Source organism: Tachysurus fulvidraco, chromosome 1 (genome assembly GCF_022655615.1).
Source record: "Tachysurus fulvidraco isolate hzauxx_2018 chromosome 1, HZAU_PFXX_2.0, whole genome shotgun sequence".
NCBI classification, from domain to species: Eukaryota; Metazoa; Chordata; class Actinopteri; order Siluriformes; family Bagridae; genus Tachysurus; species Tachysurus fulvidraco.
The window spans coordinates 15,140,130-15,167,915 of record NC_062518.1 but is presented as its reverse complement, the minus strand read 5'-3'; the positions used below and the strand labels follow the sequence as shown (position 1 = coordinate 15,167,915).

At 40.0% G+C, this 27,786-nt stretch overlaps 1 pseudogene; it reads right to left on the bottom strand.

Moving 5' to 3' along the window:
- Positions 1–5,383: 5,383 nt before the first annotated feature.
- On the bottom strand, positions 5,384–21,231 carry LOC113657067 (annotated as a pseudogene).
- Between the last annotated feature and the right edge of the window lie 6,555 nt (positions 21,232–27,786).

Sequence of the window (27,786 nt, the reverse complement as noted above, 5' to 3'; positions counted from 1 at the left end):
AAGGCCTGTTCCTCCTTCACTCTAACTGCACTCGTAAGCAATTATGAGCTTCGTAATGACTCCAGACATAAAAACACAGAAGTTGAGAAACACATTGTGTCATATCACATCCCTAATTTAGCTTAGTCTCCTTTACTGTATATCAGAAGAGACATACAAGTGTGTTGAACGTCTTTTTCTTACACTGGTGCACTGATACTATTTTGTGGTAAAAAAAAAAAAAACAACAACAACAACAACACATATGTCTATAACTTAAGTATTTTTTCTCAACAGAGACGCCATACTGTTCTTCCTCTTAGATCCAGTAAACTATACAGGAATTATAGGAATAGTGAACTTGTGCTTTTGGGAAAGATCAAGATTATGGTTGGAAGATCACGGGAATCACTTACCAACACCCTAGCAACTAACTATGTTAGCATAGCAAATAGCAACTCCATCAGAATCACTTGAAATTTAGCAACCAACCAGCCACATGCTAGCAAAACACTGGGATTACCATAGCAACCCCCTAACAACACCACAGCAAACACCTGGATAGCATAGCAACTTGCTAGCAACACCACATATAGTATATGATATAGTGACCAACCAGCAACATGCTACCAAACCACTGGAATATCCTAGCAACACCCTAGCAACCAAGTAGTTTAGCATAGCAACCACCAAACAGCACCATCAAAAGCACTTAAAATATCAAAGCAACAAATCAGTCACATGCTAGCAAACCACTGGATTAACCATAATAACCATTTAGCAAACAATTTGGTTAACACAGCTACCATGTGGATAAGATAGCACCCACCTAGCAACACCATAGGTAATACATAAAAAATGCTAGCAAACCACTGGAATACCCTAGCAACAACCTTGTTTAGTGTAGCAACCACCCTAGTAACCAAATAGGGTCTCCATCCTTCCCTTCCCTTGTTGAGACAATAAGGGAGACGGTTTGTCCCATATTTCTCCTACACATTCTTTCATACACACCAAGTCTTCTTAGTGTTGACAATAACACAATGGTGATTGGTGAGTGTTATGGGGCAGAGAATGGTGGGATACGTGTTGTGTGAGTTTGTATGTCAGCGTCATCACTGAATAGAACTCAAACTGTAAACTTTACCTCAGAGCACACAGGAGGTGATTACAGTTTTTTTTCAGTTGCTAACAAGCATCGTTCAATACTGAAACCACATTTTCAAAACTCTTCACACAGTCTGCGAAACAGAAGTCAATGCAGATCAAACTGTGAACCATTTTTCATTGCTTTCAGACAAAATGCATTCAGTGACCAAACTTTTCAAAATTCAGGAACTCTTTTCCCATTCGTCCTCCACAACATGCAAAATCCTGTGTATTTTTTCTAATGCTAACACACTGCATTTAACATGATTAAAAACACATTCAAAACAGAATGATGGCAAATTCCAAGCATTTATGCAGTAATTATTTTAAAATATTCTCAATTTTATAGCCAAAAATTAAAACAAATAATCATTACAAGCTAAATCCAATTTAATTGCAATTTAAAAAACCCAATACAGTAAATAGTTGTGATGCCCACGAGAGGAGTTAGAGGCAGAATCTGTTCTGATGTGCAAGAAATTGCCATTGTGGATATCGTATTTGAAAACAATGCAATAAAACTTTTGAAAACATGAATATGGTTAGCACAACAACAATTGCCAGAGTCCTAGAGAAACATAAAATTAGGATGAAGCAACTGTACATTGTACCCTTTGAGAGAAACAGTGAATGTGTGAAAGAACTCTGATATCAATATGTCCAGGTAAGATGCACATTGATACATCATTGGTGTATCATGTCAATTACTGTGAAACTGTCTGCAATTTAGAGGGTAATGGAGATGGAAGCCAGACGAACTGTAGTGACGTGACATACGGCTAAGTACGGTGACCCATACTCAGAATTCGTTCTCTGCATTTAACCCATCCAAAGTGCACACACACACAGCAGTGAACACACACACCGTGAACACACACCCGGAACAGTGGGCAGCCATTTATGCTGCGACACCCGGGCAGCAGTTGGGAGTTTCGGGGGTTCAAGGGCACATCAGTCGTGGCCGGCCCGACATTCGAACCCACAACCTTAGGATTACAAGTCAGACTCTCTAACCACTAGGCCACGACTTGCCCCAAACTCCACATACTTTTATCTTTGTGGATGAATCTGGATTCAACCTGGCAAAAACACGACACAAGGGAAGAAATGTAATGAAACAGAGAGTAACTGTGGAGGTCCTAGGCCAAAGTGGAGCTAACATCACAATGTGTGCAGCAATGTCCAGTGAGGGTTTGCTGTTACACAAACCACTCATTGGCCCTTACAATACAGAGAGGCTCATTTCATTTCTAAATGACCTACATATTCCATTTGTGCCAGCAGAGGAGAGAAGCCAAAGGGCATCAAACTCCCCTTCCTTCATTGTTGTGTAGAATAATGTGGCATTCCACCACTCTGCTGCAGTCACAGAGTGGTTTGCGGCACATCCTAGGATGTCAGTATTATACTGTACCCGCCTCCATGCTCCCCTTTCTTATCACCCAAAGAGGAGTTTTTATCTGCGTGGAGGTGGAAGGTGATGTTGATGAGAACTTGTGGCCAAATGCAAGAGAGAGAGAGCAGACTAGAACCATCACTGTAATTTACTGTAATGAACAACTACACATTTACAGTAATGTGTAGAATGTATTTTATTTATTCTTTTTTTTATTATCATTGCAGCCCTGGAGTTTTTTCCCTCTTTTTTCACCTTTTGGTTATAATTTTCAAGTATTATATTCATAAAAAAATGTTTAATTTTGATTAATTTCTGATTCATTCGTGTTACAAATGCTTTCAATTAAGTGAAATTGAGTTACAGTATTCTATATGAAAAACTGATTCATGTGGAAAATCAATGAGACTTTAAAAAAGAAAAGTTCATCAATTATGTAATGCTTCCTGTTGTTAGTGTTTTTTAGGTCAGTGTGTTGTGAATGAAATGAGAAGCTTTCTGAATGAGAAATGTTGCCAGTGTCTGCTGGTCTGAGTGAGTTTTGTAGGTGAGATTAACTGTTTGGCCAAAATTCATGCTGGTAATGCAGACTGTGTGAAGAGTTTTGAAAATGTGTTTTCAGTATTAAACAATGTTTGTTAGCAACTAAAAAAAACTGTAATAAACGAGAACACAGACTCGTGCTGTTGTCTCTGCGTCAGTCTGTATTAGCTGTGACGCACAGCACAAATTGCGGCAGCCACAACTTGCAACCTTCGATCTTCCCCTAGTGGACACTCCAAAAGTTACACTTAAATCATATTGATTTTAACCTCTACACATTTCTTTTTGCTTGGAATTTTTCCAATTACAAAAAGGAAATTTAAGGACAGTTTAGGGATGGATGTTCGACAGATGTTCGGTCAGTTAACTCAAAATAAAATCAATTCAATTTATTTGTATAGCGCTTTTAACAATTTCCAATTGTCTCAAAGCAGCTTTAAAGAAGTATGGAAACAAAAGAGAGAGAGAAATATATATATATATATATATATATATATATATATATATATATATATATATATATATATATATACAACAATAATAATAATAATACTAATAATAATAATAAAAATAAATAAAAGAATATATACGTTATATACATATATATATAATTAAAGTTTAAAATTAATTTTAAAAAAAGATTAGCTTAGATCTTAAGATACTATATATTTCCCCAGTGTTGTAATGTAACGAAGTAAAAATACTTCGTTACTGTACTTAAGTAGAAATTTCACGTATACTTCGCTATTTAAATTTATGTCAACTTTCACTTTTACTCCACTACATTTCCTAGATAAAATGTATACTTTTACTCCGCTATATTTCCTATAAGCATCTTCGTTACTCGTTACTACAAAATAAAATCATAAGACATGTGTGTGACTGCAATAAGGGAGGTTTGGCGAATCGCTGCTCCTAGAGTGTCACTGCACGTCCGCATGCACGCTCTACGGAGAAGCACAGGTACGCGCAGCGTGCACGCGCAGTCAGAGCTGGAGGCGTTTATCTATAACCGGTGCAACCAAAAGCAGTGAAATGTCACTATTCTTATTACCAGAGTTGATAGCACAAACAAAATATTAATGCAATATCAATACTAAATAAAAATAACATTTATTTATTTGGTCTTTGTCTATTGAATATTAGTTTATTAATGACTGCATTCATTGGACACACTGTAGAGAATGCACACATACATGAACTGATTTGATTAAAGCCTGCATCATTACAACATGCACAAAATTTTGGTGTCCACTTTTGCAATTTAATAATACCATAACTTTTGGCTTACTATGTAGTCATATAATATATAATATAAAACTCTTCTTGTTTTAAATTCTCATTGAGGGCTAAAACCCCTTATGCCTACCAAAAATCACTGAAATATTACTTTTTACATTTACTTCAAATACTTAAGTACATTAAATATCAGAAAATTACTTTTGATACTTAAGTACAGTAAATATCAGATACTTTAAGACTTTTACTTGAGTAATATTCTAAAAGGTGACTTTCACTTCTACCAAAGTCTTTTTCTAGTACGATACTTGTACTTTTACTCAAGTAGGCTATTGCTTTCTAGTACTTTATACAACACTGTATTTCCCTATCCCTAATGAAAAAGCCGGAACAATAAAAGCCCCCTGAGAGGACATGAGGAAGAAACCTTGAGAGGAACCAGACTCAGAAGGGAACCGTCCTCATTAAAGGGACCGTCAATAAATTACCAGTAAATGCGGCAACTTCTCTGACAGACGAGCTGAAAGATTTTTACGTTCGCTTCGAGGCTGCAGCTCACAGCTCTATTACAGATATCACACACATCTGCACTTTATTCACAGCAGTCATGCTGTTCTGTTCACCATCAGTGTTCAGATTTATTTATTTATATTTGTATATAATTTCTGTTATGTATTTGGCTAAAGTTATTATTGTTTATTACTGATTGTATTGTTTATTATTATTCTCTACTGATACAGTTTACTGTATACATGTTAAAATTCTTACATGTGTTGTGATTAAAAATGAACAAACTGTTTATGATTGCATGGATATAAATTATGTTTTATTTTGTATTTCTACTTAATTCCATTCTGTTCACATTTTTTGAATAACCAGGATTGTTCTCTAGATTATGTAAAGAAGTTTGTACTGTTGTATGAAAAACCCCTAAAAAGATAAAATAATAAAATAAATAAAACCATAACATAAATGCTCATGAGCTCAATTTTATTCTCGTAAATAGAAACATCTTATTTTAAAAATCTTATATTAAAATCCATCTTGACTTTGGTCGGAATTCTTTGCTTTAACAGATCAAGCGAGTGAAGAGACGATGAGAAAAATCAGGATATAGTAGAAAATGTGCAGTATTTCTGCAGGCGGCTACACGTTATATATGTATGTGTGTGTATAATATGCAGTTCTTCTCTTTGCTGAAGCCACATTCTGAAATAAAAACCATCTAATTACACACTGTAATAAACACAAACTGTGACAAATCCTAAACATCTGGGTCAATCTAATTGACAGGGCTGACGAGACAATCTGGAAGGAAAAATTATATGAAACATCTGTACTGTTTAGTGCACATTATTACTGCTTAGGAGGAAACAGTCTAGTTTTTATAAGGTGCACCATCCAGTGTCAGTCTTGATCACACACACACACACACACACACACACGCACACACAGGTGCACACACATGCAGACGCACAAACACATGCACTTACCCTCAGCACATCGTAATCAGAGGACATGGTTGCAGGGTTCAGAGTTGTGTAAGTGTCACTGGATGAACTCTGAATATTCTAGGGGGACAAGAGAATTTGAAAAACTAAACACCCAAACACACACACGCACGCACACACACACACACACACACACACACACACACACACACACACACACACACACACACACACACACACACACACACACACACACACACACACACACACACACACAGGCAGAAAGACCATATACTTACTTGCAGAGTGTCATAATCCGGGGACATAGACATGAGGTTCAGCCATGTGTATGTGTCATCTCCAGGTTTTGGAATACACTGAGAGAAAAGAAGAGAAAAAGTCTTTAATTTTTATTTAATAACAGATCCATAGGAACTTCATGTAGAGCTTTGTGAAGATAAAGACATGAAGTGAAAACTTCTCTGAGTACCTGAATGTCTCTCTCTGCTCTTTTCTTCCTCCTGTTCACACAAAGGACATAAAAACCAGGCTGTTCAATCTGTCCCTGCTTTATTCTGCTAATGTTTAACACCAAATAACAAACACAGTAATTTAAGGAAGAAATAAAGAATTCAGTCACTCACTTAACACACAGGAAGGCAGTAAGAAGGGAGAGAAGCAGAGCAGGAACGAGTGCAGCAGCAGCTCCCCATACAGCATGCAGCTTCCACACCTCAGCTGAGATAAAGAAAAGCTTTCAGCTCACATACAGAGGACAAAACTATTTACTGTGGAAAATAAACTATTTTTATACAACCATGAACTGAATGAATCAAATCATAATAAAGGTTAAAAAACTCTTTGGTCATTGAAGTTTGTGCTTATATTTCATCCAGTATTAAGGTCTTTATGCTAATCGGTTTAGTCCTTATACACAGTACATCAGTAAACACCAGGACTGAAGTTTTATTCACTTAGAAATCTCTCAGGATAAATGCTGTTGTATAAAAATAATCAACTTTAGGATGGTAATATCAGCGACAGGGTGGTGCGAGTGCATTAATATAAACACTTACTGAGCACATCCAGATGTGTTGGTGTAGATTTGTGGTGTCCCAGCTGGTTGTGAGCAGTGCAGTAGTACAGTCCTCTGTGCTGGGAGCTGATGTTACTGATGCTGTAATTCTGGCCTGTTATCAGCAGTGTGTCTGCAGCTGAACTCTGTTTAAACCAGGAGTAGGTGAGAACAGGAGGGTTTGCATCACTGCTACAGCTCAGAGTCACTGAATCCCCCTCCACTGTGTCTCCTGAGGAAAGAACCACTGCTCTGGTGTTTTTAGGGGAATCTGAACAGAAATAAATCCCCTGAATCTGCTGCTGTGTGTTCAGGTTCAGTGTTTGATAGAGATGTAGATGGACTCTGAATGAGGAGAGTAAAATCCACACTCACACACTGGAGGAGAGAGGAGACTGTCATGGCCTTACACAGCACAGCTGTAACTGACCGCACCACCGACTGCAGCTACAGAGCAGGAGGCAGATTTACACTCAGACACACGCTGTCCGTTCTTGTACCAGATGTAAGTGGATTTGTTAGACAGAGTGCAGGTGGTGATGCAGCACAGATCGATTTGTCCGCTACCCGAGTCTGATACTGTAACCTTCAGATCTGCAAATATTAAATTAGATTGTAATTACTTTTATCTGTAAAAATGTAGATAAATAAATGTATAATAGTGTGACATTACCTGTGACAGACAGAGAGACTCCAGGTTCTCCGGTGTGTTTTCCTTTAGGATCATCAGTGTCGAATCTGAACCTGTATGTTTGAGCGTCTCTCTCACTCAGGTTAGTGATTCTCAGACTACAGTCATTCTGGGAGCTCTGTGTGTACTGCACTCGGCCCTGATACTCCTCATCCTCTCTCACATCCTCAGGCTCAACATTAACCCGCTCTTTAATAAACCATAACATTTTCATGACCTTATATTTATTAGGGAAGGTAAAATAACTGTGTATGTCCACTGATGAGCTAATTAGACCACAGACACTCTGGGTGGAGTAAGTCACACTCCAGCAGCTCTTCTCATCAGGAACACCTGAAACACACAAAATTAGTTAGATTTAAAAAAAAAAAAAAGATTTGAGTTTATTGCTATCTATTGGGTTTCAGCCAATTGTAAAGAATAAAAAATAAGTTTGGATATTTTACTCTCTTTAGAAACAATTTTCTTGAGATAAGAATGAAAGAAAAAGACATTTAAAAAAAAGGTTTTATAAATCAGAGCATGTTTTTAAATCAGCCCAAAATGCCATGAGCACATCTGCTTTTCACATCCTCAAATTTGTTTCAAAATCTAGCAGAGTAAAGTATAAACCTGGCAACCCTTCAGGCATTGTGTTTTATCATGATGCCCACTCTGAGAGGGCGGGGCAATTAGCATAAGAACAATTACGTTTATGATTTCTATTTAGATTTAACATTTATAGTTACCATTTAAAGTTAGTTTAAGATTGATGTCACTTTTAAATTGAAGAGTTCCTGTATGTTTAATGTGTACATAACATTAAGATTTAAAATTTACATTTAAACTTTAAACTATTATTTGATGTTGCCCTTTACATACAATGAGAGATTGAGTGTAGTTTAAAGTGAGTTCTTACAGACAGCAGGAGAGCGAAGTTCCTCATGTCCTCTTACAGCACAGGAGAAGCTGCCTGCATCCTCACTGCTGACATCCAGTTCATTTCTGTCCTGGTCAGTAACACGCTGTCCGTTCTTGTACCAGATGTAAGTGGGTTTGTTAGACAGAGTGCAGGTGGTGGTGCAGCTCAGCTTCATTTTGTACCAGACTGATACTGTAACTTTCAGATCTGTAAATATTTATTAGAATGTAATTACTTTTATCTCTAAAACTATAGATAAATAAATGTATAATAGTGTTACATTACCTGTGACAGACAGAGAGACTCCAGGTTCTCCGGTGTATTTTCCTGTAGGATCATCAGTGTGGAATCTGAACCTGTATGTTTGAGCGTCTCTCTCTCTCAGGTTAGTGATTCTCAGTCTACAGTCATTCTGGGAGCTCTGTGTGTACTGCACTCGGCCCTGATACTCCTCATCATTTCTCACATCCTCAGGCTCAGCAATAACCTGTGCTTTAATGAACCACACTGATTTTATCACGGTGTGACCTGCAGGATATTTATAAGAGCAGGAAAGATAAACTGATGTGTTTTTCAGAGCACACACATGTTCAGCAGTGTAAGTCACACCCCAACACTTTCTACCCAGTACACCTGAAACACACAGAGATGTACACACAGGAAGGAAGAAGTCAGAACCGCAAATTTTGTGTCTTTATAACATTTAGTTTATTTTGTGTCTCAATGAAAATGATGTAAATCTTTAACAAACCTACTGATTCATGTCACTGGTCAAGAACTGACAGAACCCAAGAGATAGAACCCAAGACTCCTGACCCTTTGTTCGTTCTCAAAGGCACACAAAGTTTCCCATGCTCTCACCACTATTCATACAATCCACAGAACTCCTCTTTAAACAAACACATCAGAACTCTTTACAGTCTAAAGCAAGATGTTCAATTCACAGCCTGCAAGGTCATTTGTTCAGCCCTTCAAGTAGCCTAGTGTGAAAAATAAATCTCTAGAATAAATTTAGTTCAGTTGGACAATGGACCCCAGAGTTATGAAGTGACGTGCCTCTGTTCCGTTCGGCAGGGGCCACAGTCACAGCACAGAGCAGGAGTCACGTGACATTGGGTGAGTGGCGCGAGCAGCCTCTCCTGTGAGACATGTTGACTGACAGGACGGTAACAATTTTTGTTAGTATCATTCCTTCTGTTAATTTCTTACTTCAGTTTTTTTTTTTCAACAAAATCTGGACAGTTGTTGAAACAACATTAAACCTACTCTACTACTCTAGCTCTTATCTCACATGTGAATCATCACTCACATACATGAACAGCATTAAAACGAGTAATCACACATCCCTTACAGTCCAGCTCCTGCATCAGTGTGTGTGTTGTCACTGCTCTTGTGAAATCTAAAATAAATGTCATTTCTCTCAATAGAAGGCACCATGTTTGCCAATTACTAAGATGGCTGTTGTAGTTTAAATAGACAAACTAAAATAATTTGTTTTGACAAAAAATACCACGAAACAAAGATATTTTCCGTATTGTGAATTTTTTATGTGTACTTACGTCTCAGTTAAATTCTAAATGAGTGTGATATGGCTATGGCTCTCTGATTTACCCATTTGAATGTAGAAAAAGCCTAATTGGGTGTCTTATGGTGCAAAAAAAAACATATGGGCTCCTCCTATATTGTTGTGTCATCACTCATATTGCAAACCAGATATCTCTGGCCCTCATTTGGGATGTGTCTCATGAACTGGCCCAATGACAAACTAATTGTATAGCCCTGGTTTAGACAGTCTAAAAGGACACTGAATTTTAATCGTTTCCGGACTACATCTCCCAGCATCCATCACGAAGTCTGATTACTGCGCCACCTGTTTCCTATCAGCCAGCGTGTATAAATACTTGAACTTGACCTCAGTGCGAAGTCTCCACTTGCTTTAGCAGTCATTCTGAGCATTTCCTGTTTGTCGTAGTTCTGGTTTTGATTTAGTTCTGTGTTTTGATTTTCTGATTGTTTGCTGCCTGCCCTGACTTCCTGCCTGTCCTTTCGTTTCTGATTTTGCCTGTCCTTCGATATTGTGTTTGCCATGTTTGACCCTGCCTGTCTGTTGTCGAGTTCAAAATAAACGCTGCAAATGGATCACCAGCCGTACGACTCCTTGTTACAATATCATTAACTCCTCGCTATCTTTAGGTCACATCCCTAAATCTTTCAAGTTCGCCGTTATTAGGCCCCTCATTAAGAAACCTAATTTAGATTCTAATGAACTATCAAATTACAGACCGATTTCACACATTCTGTTTATGTATAAAATACTAGAAAAGGTGGTGTCTGTTCAACTGAGCTCCTTCTTACAGGAGAACAATATCTTTGAAGAATTTCAGTCAGGTTTCAGGCCCCTTAGAGAACATCATTAGAATGCATGGAATTAGTTTCCACTGTTATGCTGACGATACACAGTTATATATCTCATAAAAACCAGATAAAATAGCTAAATTGTCCAAACTAACTGAGTGTGTTAAAGAGATAAAAGATTGGATAGGCTGTAAATTTCTGTTGTTAAACTCTGATAAGACAGAAATACTACTTATCGGTCCAAAAACCAGCACACAGAAGCTCTCACACTTTAGCTTCCATCTAGAGGGATGTACTGTTACTAGTAGCTCGACAGTGAAAGAACTTGGTTGTTATATTAGAAAGCAACTTGTCTTTTCAAAATCATATTGCCCAAATTACAAGAACAGCCTTCTTCCACCTTAGAAATATTACCAAGCTAAGAAACACCCTGTCTGTATCTGATGCTGAGAAGCTAGTTCATGCATTCATCATTCATGACCTCTAGACTGGACTATTGTAAAGCTTTACTATGTGGTTGTCCTGCATCTTTAATAAATAGGCTACAATTAGTCCAAAATGCAGCTGCCAGATTCCGCCACACTAGGATCCAGCAGGATAGCTGTAACCTGGACCAGCCAATTGGGAGATTTTTTTTTTTATTTGGACTTTTCTGGACCTCGCCGTGTTGGTGACATCGGTCCACATTTTCTCGGTGAGGGACGCCGCCCTGCTTCTGGTTTCTCCGCGTAGGGTGCCGCCTCACTTCCTGGTTGCGGACCATGTCATCGGCCTGAGTTTTGTTTTGTTTTTTCGGTGTCCTGTGACACCCCCCCCAAACTCCATGTGGACTTTAACATTAATATAACATTTATCAGACTGTATATTTATAATCACACCCTCCAGTGTCACCCATATGAGGATGAAGTTCACCTTTGAGTCTGGTTCCTCTCAAGGTTTATTCATTCCATTCAAGGAAGCCCCACAGTCACCTGAGTCACCTCAGACTCGCTCATTGGGGATAAACACAAACACATTTAAATATATCTAATATTAATCTTTAATTTTGTATTCTTTTAATATTTATTTTATACTTTATAATAACCTTTAGTTCTACAGTATGTTTGTCAATTGTAAAAAGTGCTATACAAATCAATTTTAATTGAACTGAATTCTCATAACTAGCATTTCCTGCCACTGTTTGATTATTTATCATGTGTTATGGTTGTCGTGTTATCAGTATTTAATAACCTCTATATGCCTTGTTTGGTTTGTTTGAGATCGATGAATGATTTCCTGAAAGATGAGAACATTTCATTATACTATATCCATGTTACAATATTCATGACCAAAATTCGAAACTTATTTCAGAAAAAGTGTGAAACCGTGTAATTCAGAGACTAATATGCTAATTAATGTCATAGATGGAGAATATGGCTTACACCCTGCCTTAAGACAACGACTGACAAGAGAAAACATTTTGGGGTTGGAGAAGACAGAAAGGGTCAAAACCCTATGACACCAATACATCTAGGAGTCGAGTCGAGTTAACGAATCAATACAGGGAACTGAGAGGAGTCGATTCTGTCAACATCACAAGAAAATCACGGAGACTCTGAGATCGACTCCACATCAACACAAGTTCCACACAAAGACTCAGATTCCAGGCTTTTGCACTGCTATGAACCACATCATCATTCTTCAAGCACTTCCACTTCATTCACCATCCTGACCGGTCTCCTGAAATGGTACTGAAAAGCCGTCCAGACCACCAACGAATAAAATCGTCTGAAAATCCACCAGTCAAAGAAACTAATGGAGGATTTCCTCATCCAAACACACCACACAAACACAAGTACAGGACCTCTAGATTCTCTGTGAACTGTTGCTCTTAAACACAAGGTTTAAAGCCCTACTAAAGAATTAAAAGAAGCTTAAACTGATATGATGGTTTGTTCAGTTCATGGTGTGAGATCTACCGTAGTTTACTAGAAACGTGAATTCATTTCTAACATTAATTTCATTCCCATCTCTGTTCTAAATCCTTTTGTGTTGACCTTTGTGTGTGTTTATGTGTTAGTTTAGTTCTGTGTCTTAGAATAGTGTAATAAAGTTTCATCAGTGTTTAAATGAAAGTGACTTGTGTTTTTTGAATTTACTGTGTTAAACTGTTGATCCTGTTATTGTACTATAAACACAGTGTTTTGACTACATGTAAGATTTTATCACTGGTGACAACAGAGGCAACATCACATGTTGAATTAAAGGCGGGTTCACGATGTTTGAAAAATGCTTCAGAAAACAGAGTCAGGCCAACAAACAAAACAAACGTGTAGCCAATTAGCAGAATTAGCATGTCTTGTCAATTTGAGGCAGAGAGAGTGTTCAGTGTGCATGTCTGATATTAGCAGAAAGCGAATGAAACATTGACATGGTGGATACCTGCCGTTACCTCTGCCTCAGGTTCTAGGTGTTGAACGTCGTCTTCCACGTGAAACGGAGCTAATCCTTTTACGGTACAACAGACAGTACTACAAAAACACATTTTACAAATATTACCATAATATTACTCATTAAGTTCATTTATTGGTAAAAATATCCCCTCGGCCAGCTGCCCCAGCAGGTTTCGCCATAATAGTTGCCTGGGTTGTGTATGTATGTGTGGGGCAGAGCTATAAAAACAGGGGTGACACCCAGTTAGGGGCGTGTTTGTTTTGGTGATTTCAAATGTCAACATTGGCTTTCAAACATTGTGCACCTCACCTTTAATGAATAAACTACATTCAACGTATCACTGTATGAATAGTGAATCAGCTGTGGAAGTATTAAGTTTGTGATATTTCTCGCTCTGAGCCTATCAGACAGTTTCCCATTACATGTACTGGTGGAGAATGAGGCAGTTCAGTATAAATTGCAAATTCATCATCATTATAAACTGAAATATTATGAAATTATTTGCTAACTCATTAATTAAAGTCCTAAGTGATACACACCATCACATCCCTGATTATTAAACATTAAAACATAATAAAATTAAGTCCCCTTAATCAGAAACAATGCTATGAACAAATGATGGTATTTTAATGACAGTAATATGAGCTACTGGTTTCAGTTGGATGCTGAAGGACAGATTTACTCTGACACTTACACACTGGAGGAGAGCAGTGTTCACTCCCATACACTTTACAGGAGTAGCTGCCTTCATCAGATCGACTGGTGGAGTAAAGTACAATGGAGGCGATTTTTGTGCATTTGATATCCTGGTCATTCCAGTACCAGTAGAAAAGGAGTGTGTTGAGTCTGCAGGTGGAGCTACAGGTCACTTTCACTTCTTTCTGTCCTACAGTGTTAGGATCCAACTTTACTTGCAAGTCTACACACAATTACGGACCAAATCGCTGTAAATACATACCACATACTACATACTACACAATAAAGTGTGTGTGTGTGTGTGTGTGTGTGTGTGTGTGTGTGTGTGTGTGTGTGTGTGTGTGTGTGTGTGTGTGTGTGTGTGAGTGCGTGCATGTATGCGTTTGTGTGTGTATGTGTGTGTTACCTGTAACAGTCAGTTGAACTCCAGATGAAGCTGATATCCAGTCACTGCTCTGTTTTTTAAATCTAAAGTAATAAACTCCAGAGTCACTCACTCTCACATTCCACACTATCAGACTACAGACAGACCCCCAGGTATTTACATACACACGTCCTGAATACTCTGGATCTTTGCTCAGTTCTTGTGGTTCTCCTTCAGAGCTCTGGATTCGATACCACTGTCTCTCTGTGATTCTGGAGTGATCAGGTGTAAATGTACAGGGGATAATTACTGTAGATCCAATAACAACACAGAGACTCTGAGAGGAGAAAGTTACACTGTGCTGAGCCTGAACTCCTGGAACACACATACACAAACACACACACACACACACACACACACACACACACACACACACACACAAACACACACACACACATGATCAGACACACGCACAGACACACACACGTATGCACAGACAGGCACAGACACATGCACACACACGCACACACACAGAGACACACACACAGGAACAGACACACACACACACACATGATCAGACACACGCACAGACACACACACGTATGCACAGACAGGCACAGATACACGCACACACAGAGACGCACGCACAGGAACAGAGACACACACACACATGATCAGACATGAACTTCATTCTGATTATGATTTGATATGTTTCAAAAGAATTTGCAATAATACATTTTCTGTTTTGCTCCATAACTCTTGTCTTTTACTCCTTTTACTCCACATACTACAAATTTTCTAGTCTGTCCCCAAATCGTGTCAAATTTATAAAACACTTCCAAACACACAGACATGTGGAGAGCTTTTTCAAAACTGTTGCAGTAGAGACACATCAGCACAGTAAAACAGTAGAGCTGAAATATACGTAAAGTTTACCTGTCAGTAACATGAGGATTGTTGTCTCAGCATTCTATAAAACACAGTGACATCAGCCTTCAGACAGACGACACTCGAAATTTACACCAAATTTATCTTTATAAATATAAAATAAATCTCTTACTCTTGTAGCAAATATTAACAGTCTTAATCAACCTGTTCCTCCTTCACTCGTACTGCACTTGTAAGTAGTTATGAGCTTCTTTATGACTCCAGAAGTAAATACACGGAAGTTGAGAGGCACATTGTGTCATCTCACATCCCTAATTTAGCTTAGTCTATTCCTTTACAGTATATCAGAACAGACATACAAGTGTAATGAACGTTTCTTTCTTACACTGGTTCTCTTTATTTTGTGCTAAAAAACACACAATTGCATTTTTTCTCGCCAGAGATGACATACTGTTCTTCTTAGATCCAGGAAATTATGCAGGAATTATAAGAATAGTGAACCTGTGCTTTTGGGAAGGATCGGAATTATGGTTGGAATATAATAGGAACCACCTACAAACACCATAGTTTGTAGCAACTAACTACTTTAATAATAATAATAATAATAATAATAATAATAATAATAATAATAATAATAATAATAATGCATTTTATTTCATTGTGCCTTTCAGAACACCCAAGGTCACCTTACAAGCAATATACAGGTCACTGCATAAGACAAAACACACAACAAACAAACAGCATATACATATAAAGTGCATTTAAGTCTCAATAAAACATATATTGTTTATATATTGTTATATGCAACAATATTTATGTTATATTGTAATATGTAACAATATATATTTGTTATATATTTCTTATATGCTATAAGAAAGCCTGTATAAAAAGATTTTAAAAGTCAACAAGTACTCGCTATGGCAAACATCGAGGGAAAGAGAATTCCATAGGCAGGGGGCAACATAACTAAAAGATCTGGCACTCATAATAGTAAGTCGAATCCGAGGTACCACTAGAGAAATTGAAGATGAAATGCATGTGAAGGAGTGTAAACATGGAGAATTTGAGTAAGGTATTGTGGTGCAAGATTATGAAGTGCCTTATCAGCAAGATTTTGAATTGAACTCTATATTTTACTGGACGCCAGTGCAATTGCTGGAGAACCGGAGAAATGTCATCACTATAAAGTGTTCTAGAGAGAACAAGAGCTGCAGAATTCTGAACCAGTTGAAGCTTATGCAGCAATTTGGAAGGAATGCCTGTAAGAGCATTGCAGTAGTCTATACGTGAGGTGACTAATGCATGAATGAGAACTGCAGTAATATTATTTGAAAGAAAGGGACGGAGACGATTTATGTTGTGCAAATGGAAGTATGCAATCCGTGTGATATTATTAATTTGAGCTTTAAAAGATAAATGATCCATGATGACACCCAAACTTTTAACCTGAGAGGAAGGACAGATTGCAGTATTATCAATGTGTAAAGAGAAACAATTAGAGTTAGACACAACAGATCTAGTGCCAACAAGCAGAGCCTCAGTTTTATTGCTATTTACCTTCAAAAAGTTTGCTGAGAGCCAGTCTTTAATTTCAGCTAAAAAGTTGAGTTGAGTGTCATCCGCATAGCAGTGAAAAGTACAATATTTCCTTAAAATATCACCAAGAGGAAACATATATATAAAATGAAAAGAAGTGGACCCAAGACAGAACCCTGGGGAACACCAGTGGTGAATGTAGATGTTCTTGAACAAAAAAACTTTTAATTGAATATGCTGACTGCATCCAGATAGATATGACCTAAACCAAGACAGAACAGTGCCAGTAATACCAAGGGAAACTAATCTGTTAATAAGAATGTTATGTGAGACAGTATCAAAGGCAGTGCTCAAGTCTAAAAGGACAAGTATAGTTAAAAGCCCAGAGTCAGCTGCCAACAGTAGATCATTGGTTATTCTGACTAGAGCAGTCTCAGTGCTGTGGTGGGGATGAAAACCAGATTGTAATGTTTCACACAAGTTATTGCTTGACAGATGTTCATGAATTTGAATTGCAATACACTTTTCAACTACCTTAGATATAAATGGTAAATTTGAAATTGGACAAATATTTTCAAAATTAAATGGATCACCCACTGGTTTCTTAAGTAAGGGCAGGGGCATAGCCAACATTAAAAAGTGGAGGGGACGAAATGTCTAGTGTTATTTGTTTTTTTTTTTCAGTTAACCCTTGTGTAAATGACAGGTTTTATTTTTAATCATGATTTTTTAATTATGCTTTATATGTGTTATGATTATATATGATTACAAAACAGAAAGAAAGAAAGAAAGAAAGAAAGAAAGAAAGAAAGAAAGAAAGAAAGAAAGAAAGAAAGAAAGAAAGAAAGAAAGAAATAGAACAGATTGCCACTGGGACAGTACCCCTAAAAGGACATCTTTGTACCTTATTTAACCCCAAAAATTTATAGTTGTACATTAAGGTACACATTGGTACTCTAAGGTCCTTATTTTAAGTAAGGTCAGGTCAGGTACCAACTACTTTCAAGAGAGCATCCTAAAGAAACCTGCTCTGGATCCATCAGACATCAGTAACTACAGACCGGTACCACTTCTCTCATTTCTGTCAAAAATTCTTGAACGCATTGCCTATAATCAACTGTCTGTCTATCTCTCACAGAACAACCTTCAAGATCCCAACCAGTCTGGCTTTAAAGCAGCTCACTCTACAGAGACAGCCCTTTTGGATGTCTCTGAGAAGCTACATACTGCTAGATCAGCCAAACTGTCATCCGTCCTTATGCTCCTTAATCTTTCAGCAGCGTTTGATACGGTCAACCACAAGACTCTCTTATCCACCCTCAAGAGTCTTGGGATTTGCGGATCAGCTTGGGAATGGTTTGCCTCCTACCTGGAAGGACACTCATATCAGGTAACATGGAGGGGAGTGACATCTGCTCCACGCAGACTCTCCACTGGCGTCCCACAGGGCTCAGTACTTGGTCCTCTTTTTTCTCCCTGTATACTCACTCTCTTGGGGAAGATTTCATCACATGGGTTCTCTTACCACTGCTATGCTGATGATACACAACTTATCTTCTCTTTCCCACCCTCAGATGCCACAGCTTCTGACCGGATCTCAGCATGTCTGGCAGAAATTTCATCATGGATGACTGCTCATCAGTTAAAGCTCAATCCTAGCAAAACTAAACTGATGTTTATCCCAGGTGATTTATCCCCAGGTCATGATCTTGCTATATCCTTGCACAACGATCTGATCTCCCCTTCAGCCACAGCTCGCAACATTGGGGTAACCATGGACAACCAACTGTCCTTTTCCTCTCATGTTGCTAATGTGACTCGCTCATGTCGGTTTCTTCTCTACAACATTAGAAGGATTCGGCCATTTTTGTCCACACAGACTGCTCAGGTACATGTTCAGTCTCTTGTCATTTCTAGACTGGATTACTGCAATGCACTGCTGGCAGGTCTACCTATGAACGCAATCCGTCCTCTGCAAATGATCCAAAATGCAGCTGCCCGGCTTGTTTTCAACCTGCCAAAGTTCCCGCATACCACCCCGCTGCTGCGATCCCTCCACTGGCTTCCGGTAGCTGCACGCATCCGATTCAAAACACTGATGCTGGCCTACAAAGCCAAAAATGGACCAGCTCCCTCTTACCTCAAAGCCCTCATCATTCCTCGCACTGCACCCCGCAACCTTCGATCTACCAGCACTGCTCGACTGGTTCCATGTGTTGCAGTGTTCTGGACTACCTTGTCATTTCCACTAACCCATATAACCTATCTAATCACGACGACCTCTACCCCAACTTACAACAACCTACAACATTCCCCCACAACGAAAACAAAAAAACCCATAATACATAAAACATAAACACAATAACATAAAACAGAATATTACTCCCCACCAATGAAAACAAAACCCATAATACATAAAACATAACAAACACATTAACATAAAACAAAACATTACTAATTGACCACAATTCACTATCTCAAAAGGTGAGCCAGGAGTGAGCGAAAAACCCTCTAGATGCCAGATTTGAGGGAAAATTCTCACTCTGCCCGCATATATAGTGCGACAGTGAAAGCAGTGTCACCAGGGTCACCGAAACATACAGCATAAACATACAACATAATAAACAAACAAAAAACAGTTGCAGGGCATAAGAGAACTAGCTGTCTCTACGACCACCAGTAGTGATTGCGATGCATGGTTTAAATCCACTATGGCAAGGGGGCCCAAATGTGACGGCCCGCATATAAGGATCCCCAAATGTCTTTGTGGCTATAAGCGTGGAAAGCTCGAGTTATGGGAACAACCGCATCCGAATCACCCCGTGCCCATGAGTCCATGAAAGTGGGTGGCCCTTGCATATCCTGTAGATCTTGTTGCACATCTTTGGTGTGAGATGTCTAGAGTTTATATACACAAACGAATAACGTACAGTACTGGCGTATGGCGGCCTGCCGTATATGACGGGTAATAATATATGCATGTGCACGTCCACGTCCATACGTCGAGGCCACACAGAAGGAACGATGTACCTCGTATGCAATCCCCTGTCCAGAGATTAATCATTCTGGTGGCATGAATGAACCCACAGTCCTTCAGGGAGGACTAGATCTGCGTGTGCAAGGATAAGTGACACAGGGCGTGTGGCCCTTGCATATCCTGTAGATCTTGTTGCACATCTTTGGTGTGAGATGTCTAGAGTTTATATACACAAACGAATAACGTACAGTACTGGCGTATGGCGGCCTGCCGTATATGACGGGTAATAATATATGCATGTGCACGTCCACGTCCATACGTCGAGGCCACACAGAAGGAACGATGTACCTCGTATGCAATCCCCTGTCCAGAGATTAATCATTCTGGTGGCATGAATGAACCCACAGTCCTTCAGGGAGGACTAGATCTGCGTGTGCAAGGATAAGTGACACAGGGCGTGTGTCCTCAAGCAACATGAACCAGGTGTCAGCCGTCGGCGGGGAAGGGTATGTTAGCCAGGTACGATGTGGTGCTACACCCAGGTTGAAGTCCCCCCAGATGAAGTCAGACAGGTCCACCTCGTTGTCCAGTTGGATGCACGTGTAGCAGTAACCGGGGGCGTCGAGGCGACAAGCGACACCCAGTGAGCTCGCCTCTAACCAGGCACAAGTGTGGGGTCACTGGACTTGTCTCTGATCACTCCACGGGTTCGACATAGCCTGCAACAAAGCCTTACAGACAACAGAGAGACAGGCAATAGACCAGTAGACACAAAATACCAACACCCAATACGTAAGCATATGTACAGAAAAGTTTGTGTGTAGTCAGTCTGGATTCAGTCACAATTAAGGCATTAAGGCCATCACCAGTAATGTGGTGCCTCGTGTACACAACACTTATAAAAGATATACACACATAGGTGGTACAGACAAACAGGGACACACACCAATATGTTACAGTCCTGTATATGCGCAACTAGTTCCAGTCCGAATCACTATTGTTCTCGTCCAGCAGTGGGAATGAGTCTGGATCGAATTAGACCAACATACACTGATCCTCTTGACTTAATACATAGTGGAAACTTCTGGTTAGGCCGCATCTGAACAGTCATATCTGTAGGGATTGGCGCGGCTACCGGCTGATACGCACATGATCTACTTATGTTGCCCATCCATTTCGGCCCATGTGTTCTGGCTGCTGAACCCAGCAGCCAAAGTGCAGGACACAAATATGTATCATTATATGGAGATTTATCACACTCGTCCACACCTCTAGTAGGCATTACATAGGGAGTTTGATTAGACCGGTCATGGCATATTACACAGGTACTGTTTGCAGCAACCTGGTGAGCGGTTTCTGTCAGCCACTGTCGATAGAGGTTTCCCTCGATGCCGTCAGCTGTGGTATTGTATTGGTTAATACTGGTCACTTTAACGTAATCCTGAAGTGCCTCGTACTCCCCCGCACCCTGGAGCGGCGGGTTTTCGCATTTACTATTGCCTGAACCGCCACATTTAGCCCAGCTTTGTTCTACGGCGAGTGGCTGTGTTTTGTGCATCCCTTACATCTTCCATTGACATCTCTCCTGGACCTGCATCTGGCTCTTCTCCCTGCATGAGTGACACCATGCATCCATCCCCTACTGCTGCCTTTTTAGCTGCTTCATCAGCTGCAGTGTTTCCTTTTGTTATTGTTGTTCCATCTGTTCTGTGAGCTCTGCACTTCACAATAGCTAATTTTTTAGGCATCTGTATCGCTGCCAGCAGTTCTGCTATGGCTGGTCCATGTGAGATAGTTGAACCATCAGCCCTCTGGCTGTGCCCAGATTGGTCCAAAAACGTATACCCCATACGCATATGCTGAGTCAGTGTATGTTGTACAAGTTCTCCCTGTTCCTAGCTTACAAGCTGCTGTCAATGCTTTTATCTCTGCCAATTGAGCTGAGCATGGTTGTGGGACAGTCACTTCACTTATTGTTTGATATACATTCTCCATGAGGTCGTATTCTATTACTGCATAACCCGCTTTGTTTCCCTCATTGATACAATAACATTTACATTTACATTTACATTTACATTTACAGCATTTGGCAGACGCCCTTATCCAGAGCGACGTACATAAGTGCTTAAATCTCTAACACTGAATACATTAATGCTGGTTCACTAGGTTACATACTTAAGATACCATGAGTTTAAAACATTTGTTCAAAGTTACAATGAAAAAGTGTCAAAGGTTTTTTTTTTTTTTTTTTTTTAAATGCAAAGGATAAGGAAAGAAGTGCTAGTTGAAGTGCTTCCTGAATAAGTAGGTCTTCAACCGCCGCTTGAAAATAGCCAGTGACTCGGCTGTCTGGACCTCTATGGGAAGTTCATTCCACCACCTTGGTGCCAGTATAGAGAAGAGTCTTGTAGTATACTTGCCTCTTACCCTGAGAGATGGTGGAACCAGTCGAGCAGTGCTGGTAGATCGGAGGTTACGGGGTGCAGTGCGAGGAATGATGAGGGCTTTGAGGTAAGAGGGAGCTGGTCCATTTTTGGCTTTGTAGGCCAGCATCAGTGTTTTGAACCGGACGCGTGCAGCTACCGGAAGCCAGTGGAGGGATCACAGCAGCGGGGTGGTATGCGAGAACTTTGGCAGGTTGAAAACAAGCCAGGCAGCTGCATTTTGGATCATTTGCAGAGGACGGATTGCGTTCATAGGTAGACCTGCCAGCAGGTCATTGCAGTAATCCAGTCTAGAAATGACAAGAGACTGAACAAGTACCTGGGCAGTCTGTGTGGACAAAAATGGCCGAATCCTTCTAATGTTGTAGAGAAGAAACCGACATGAGCGAGTCACATTTGCAACATGAGAGGAAAAGGACAGTTGATTGTCCATGGTTACCCCAAGGTTGCGAGCTGTGGCTGAAGGGGAGATCAGATCGTTGTGCAAGGATATAGCAAGATCGTGACCTGGGGATGTATCACCTGGGATGAACAGCAGTTCAGTTTTGCTAGGATTGAGCTTTAACTGATGAGCAGTCATCCATGATGAAATTTCTGCCAGACATGCTGAGATCCGGTCAGAAGCTGTGGCATCTGAGCGTGGGAAAGAGAAGATAAGTTGTGTATCATCAGCATAGCAGTGGTAAGAGAACCCATGTGATGAAATAACTTTCCCAAGAGAGTGAGTATACAGGGAGAAAAGAAGAGGACCAAGTACTGAGCCCTGTGGGACGCCAGTGGAGAGTCTGCATGGAGCAGATGTCACTCCCCTCCATGTTACTTGATATGAGCGTCCTTCCAGGTAGGAGGCAAACCATTCCCAAGCTGATCCGCAAATCCCAAGACTCTTGAGGGAGGATCATCTGCCTCTCTTCCTAATCCAGCAAGGTGGAGTATTTCCACCATTTTTGCTTTTCCTATGGTTTGGCATAGGATTGACTTCAGATCTCCCAGAGCCAAACTTTGTCCGGTCGTTTGTTCCTCGAACTTTGTGATCCATCTCTGTGCTCCTTAGTTTCCAAGCTCCTCCTTGTTTCTCCGCTCATTTCTGTTCTTCCTCCAAGTTTTTATATTCCAACTCCAATTCCTCCACTTTCATCTCCAGTCGTGATGCCTGACCTCGTAACTCCTCCATCGTCTGTTTTCTGGCTTCGTTCCAGAGCTTCCTTTATTGCTCTTTCCTGCTCTTCGTTCTGCCACACGCCTTCTGTTTCCAGGGGGGTCAGCTGCACTTCTCCCTCCAGTTTCACTCTTACTCCTCTCATATCGTGCTGGGGCTCCACATCCACTGGGGCCGCCCTTGAGCTTATTTCGTCATCACTCACTATTTCCATTGAGGTGAGAGACTTTTGGTCACTCCGTCCTTTTAATATCTGGCCGGGCATCTCTGTACCTTCCTCCAGCTGTTGACGCCATTGCCGCACCTCCCCTGTCTTTTTATTTCCGTTGGGTGATAAATTCCCATCTGCCTTGGTCTGTTGTTTCTTTTCTTGCTCCTCCTGGACAGCTATGAGGGTCTTTTTTGTCGCACAGTCGTTTGGTTTGCTTAGGGACCCCTGTGCTTCGCTGAGGTTCTTATGATGTTCCATCTGCCCAGTCTTTATTGATCCTCTCCTTCCCGGCTAGCAGACATCTTCCATTCGTGGCTCCATATGTTCTCGTGCCCAATGAGTCGGTGTGCTGTGTCTTTTTAAACCTGGCGGGCGTGTGTATTCAGTCAACCACTCCATATTACGCTCCTCTGCTTGTTGCCTCGATAAGTGGGGGTCCCCTTCCTCCCATCGGGCATTAGCTTTCTCCACCTCCCTGTCCCAGTACAGGCGTCAGTATTCATCATCTTCCAGCGCTTCCTCTCTTCCTCCTGTTCTCCAGGCCGGTCTTTGTGGAGGTTGTCCTCCATGTCCTCCTCTTCCTGCCTTTTTCTCCTGTTGATAGCTTTCGTATTAACCTTTTGCCTTGAACACTAGTGATCTCCAGTTCTACTTCACGTGCTTTCGCTTCCTTCTCCCAACTGTATTGATGGATCCCGTTGTACTCGGATCTGTAATGTTCGTTATAAGATGGGGGTTGGAGCTGCTCCTCACATTCACCTGAGGGTGGGGCTGTAGCCTTCTCTTTCCCTTGTTCTTTGCTTTGTTCTGCTTTTAGCTTCTTTAACCTCTCATCTTCCTGCATTTTAACTCATCCAACGGCCCTCCTTCAAGCCACTGCAATCCTCCTTTTGTCCGTTCTTGCCATTTTTTCATGTACTTCTTAATTTCTTTTTCAGCCTTCTTGTGCTTTATTATTACAATTGCAGCTGGAGTAATTAATTTCTTTTACCTTTCTCCATCATGCACCCTTGTCTCGCCCTTGTGGCACTGTCACGTGGTTCTGTTAGAGCTTCTAAAACCTCTAACACTCAGAAGAGAGAGAAAGAAAAAACAACAATCTCATTGGAACCAAAACAATCTGTGTGTGTGTTACAAATGTCAGGGTGATTCTAGGCCTTACTGGCACAGAGTTACAGAGGCTAAAATGGAGGGTTTCTTTTACTGAAACAAAAACACTACATTAGGTTTTTATATGTCTTGATTAATGTAATTATAAATCATATTGTATTTTATGTCTAGTCCTGTTATGAATTAAAAACAGATTTGTATGTATGAATATGCATATGTGTGGACCCAGGAAGACTAGCTGATTGCATAGACTTTCAGCTAATGGGATCCATATAAACAAACACAAACAACAAAAAATGAAATAAAATAAAACAAAGACAAAAAATAAAATAAATAAAATAAAATAAAAATAACTTACACCTGGTGTAACACTACTGAAAAAAACTTTCCCCAACAAAACGAACAAAACTTATGAAGTCAAAAAGAATGGCCCAAGAATTGTTTAAATTCTTTAACAAAATTAAAATGATTTAATTTTGTTAAAGAATTGTTTAAATTTTATATGAATGTTTTTTCCCACTAGGCATTAGTATCTGCTCACAAAAAGAGAAAAAACTCAGGAAAGCTGTTCTGTGTGTATGTGTGTGTTCAGCTTGGGAATTAAGTCATAACAATCATGTTTTCACAGTGCGCTAGCTGGCCCCTTGCCAGATGGCCCTTATCGCTCCTCGTTGGAATCGTCTCCCTATTGGCTAAAGATATCAGGGTCTCACTACTTGTTACTGGCTGGCCCAACTGCCAAACAAACGGCGGGTGTTCTGGGTATTGGCTTCTAAGCTGTCTATCTCTGCTCTATGGGGCACCTATTGGCTCATGTGAGGCTGGACTACAAATATGACACCGAATTTGTAGTTCATCAACTAAGAAGTGAGAGCCAGAAAAAAAAAATGGACGGGAGTAAACTCCGTGTACAGTCTTCGGTCAGAAAAATAACTATTGTAAGGCGAGCACAGCAATTTAAATTAAAAGGCTTAGATACTTCTTGGACCCTTGGGGATTTATGAAAAAATATTGGAAACTATGAAGCAAAGTGAATCAGATGAATCAGGTGAATCTTATTTTCACTCAGTGTGTCTCATACAGTTCTCTGCTATAATTGAATGCTTGTGTAACTTAAATAAATGTTATGTTCTGCTTGTGTGACTTAGCGCTTTTGTCCGTTGCAACTCATTTTATAAGATCTTATAAGTGCCATAAAACACTTCACAATTGCTTGTTTGTACTTTATCACACATCAAACTGAATCATCATTCAGTTTGACAATACACAAATACACATGTGCACATAAACAATTCATACACATTACACACCTTACACGTATCATTTATGTATACTTATTGACGTACACTTATTTATGAATACTCATTTGGCTCTGTCCACTTATCAATGTGTACGTTGCCGTATCCACTTATCATTGTATATCGGCGTATACTTATGATGATAACGTGCACGTATATAACACTTATAAATACTGGGTACTTTACTGTACCCCCAGGCACTTTACCATACCCCCAGGCACTTTACCGTACCCCCATGCACTTTACCGTGACATGATCAACACGTTTTCCACCTGCCCGTACCGTGACGGCTGTAAGTTATATAGCACTCACACACCGACGCAGGAATTTTCTAAGTTCTAAATTCACTCATGAGATTTTTCCTTCACACACACACACCTCCCTCACTCTGTCCCTCGCTCTCGCTCTCTTTCTCTGTGTGTGTGTCCCTCACAACAGAATTACCCCGCCACACACACACAAAGTCACAAATCAAAACAACTTTATCTATTTCACCCTTAGGAGTTCTTGACTTCAAGGGCAGCTGTCCGCCTCCCAGGGCCACCCCTCCCTTTTCAGGTCACAGATTCATTATGCACAGACTTTGAATATAACAGGCGTCTGCTTACCTTAATATTATGGCCGGCCTCTGTGACCCTTCAGAGAGAGTGGTCCTGGTCCCGGACACAGGTCACGCTAGCCCCTTTGAAGTCCCATCTGGGGTGCCATTAAATATGTCGGAACTCAGAGCCGGTCTCCAAGTCGACACATCGCAGGGTGATCTCCACACTTAGACCTTTTGGTTACTAAAGACTGTTTTAGTTAAACTTAACTGTTAACTCTATAATTACTACAAAAATACTGAGAAAACTCCTCAGACCTGGATGAGAATGACTTCTTTATTGTGGTCAATCAGCCAACAAATTATAAGAGAAATTGCCAAAGTAAAAGTAACAAAGTTGCCAAATTAAAAGTAACAAAGTTGCCAAATTAAAAGTAACAAATGAAAACCCCCAAAAAGTGCATGTCATGCAAAATCAATCAAGAAAAACAAGAACTCTCGCGACATCCTTGCAAAAATAAAAACACCCACCTTGACCCGCGGACGCGCCTACGCGCACCCCCCCCCCTCCCGCAAACACACACACACACACACACACACACACACAGACACATACACACACACCCATTCTACATGACATGTTATTGCTATGGACCAAGGTCTGAGAACCATGGTCTTCTTCATTTTTCCATAACAATTTATGAGCTAAGGTCTGGGAACAATGGTCTTTTCCCTTCTACATAACAAGTTGTTATTACAAATGTGCTCAGACTGACTAGGCCTTACAGCCCCCAATCTGGTTACAATAAACATCTTTGGCCTAAAACATCGCCTCATATGTCTTATGACAGCAATTGTAATATTTTTGCAAGGCCTAATACTTTACTTTGGTTATAGTATTGTAAGGAATAATATTTTAATTATTTCTACTAAGATTTTTTACAACACATGGCTTTTGTCTCTCAGGGTAAGAGGCAAGTATACTACAAGACTCTTCTCTGTTATGGCACCAAGGTGGTGGAATGAACTTCCCCTAGAGGTCCGGACAGCTGAGTCACTGGCTATTTTCAAGCGGCGGTTGAAGACCTACTTATTCAGGAAACACTTCAACTAGCACTACTTTACTTTATCTTTTGCATTAAAAAAAAAAAACAAAAAAAAAAACCTTTGACACTTTTTCATTGTAACTTTGAACAAATGTTTTAAACTCATGGTATCTTAAGTATGTAACCTAGTGAACCAGCATTAATGTATTCAATGTTAGAGATTTAGCACTTATGTACGTCGCTCTGGATAAGGGCGTCTGCCAAATGCTGTAAATGTAAATGTAAATGTACCCTTTTGATTATA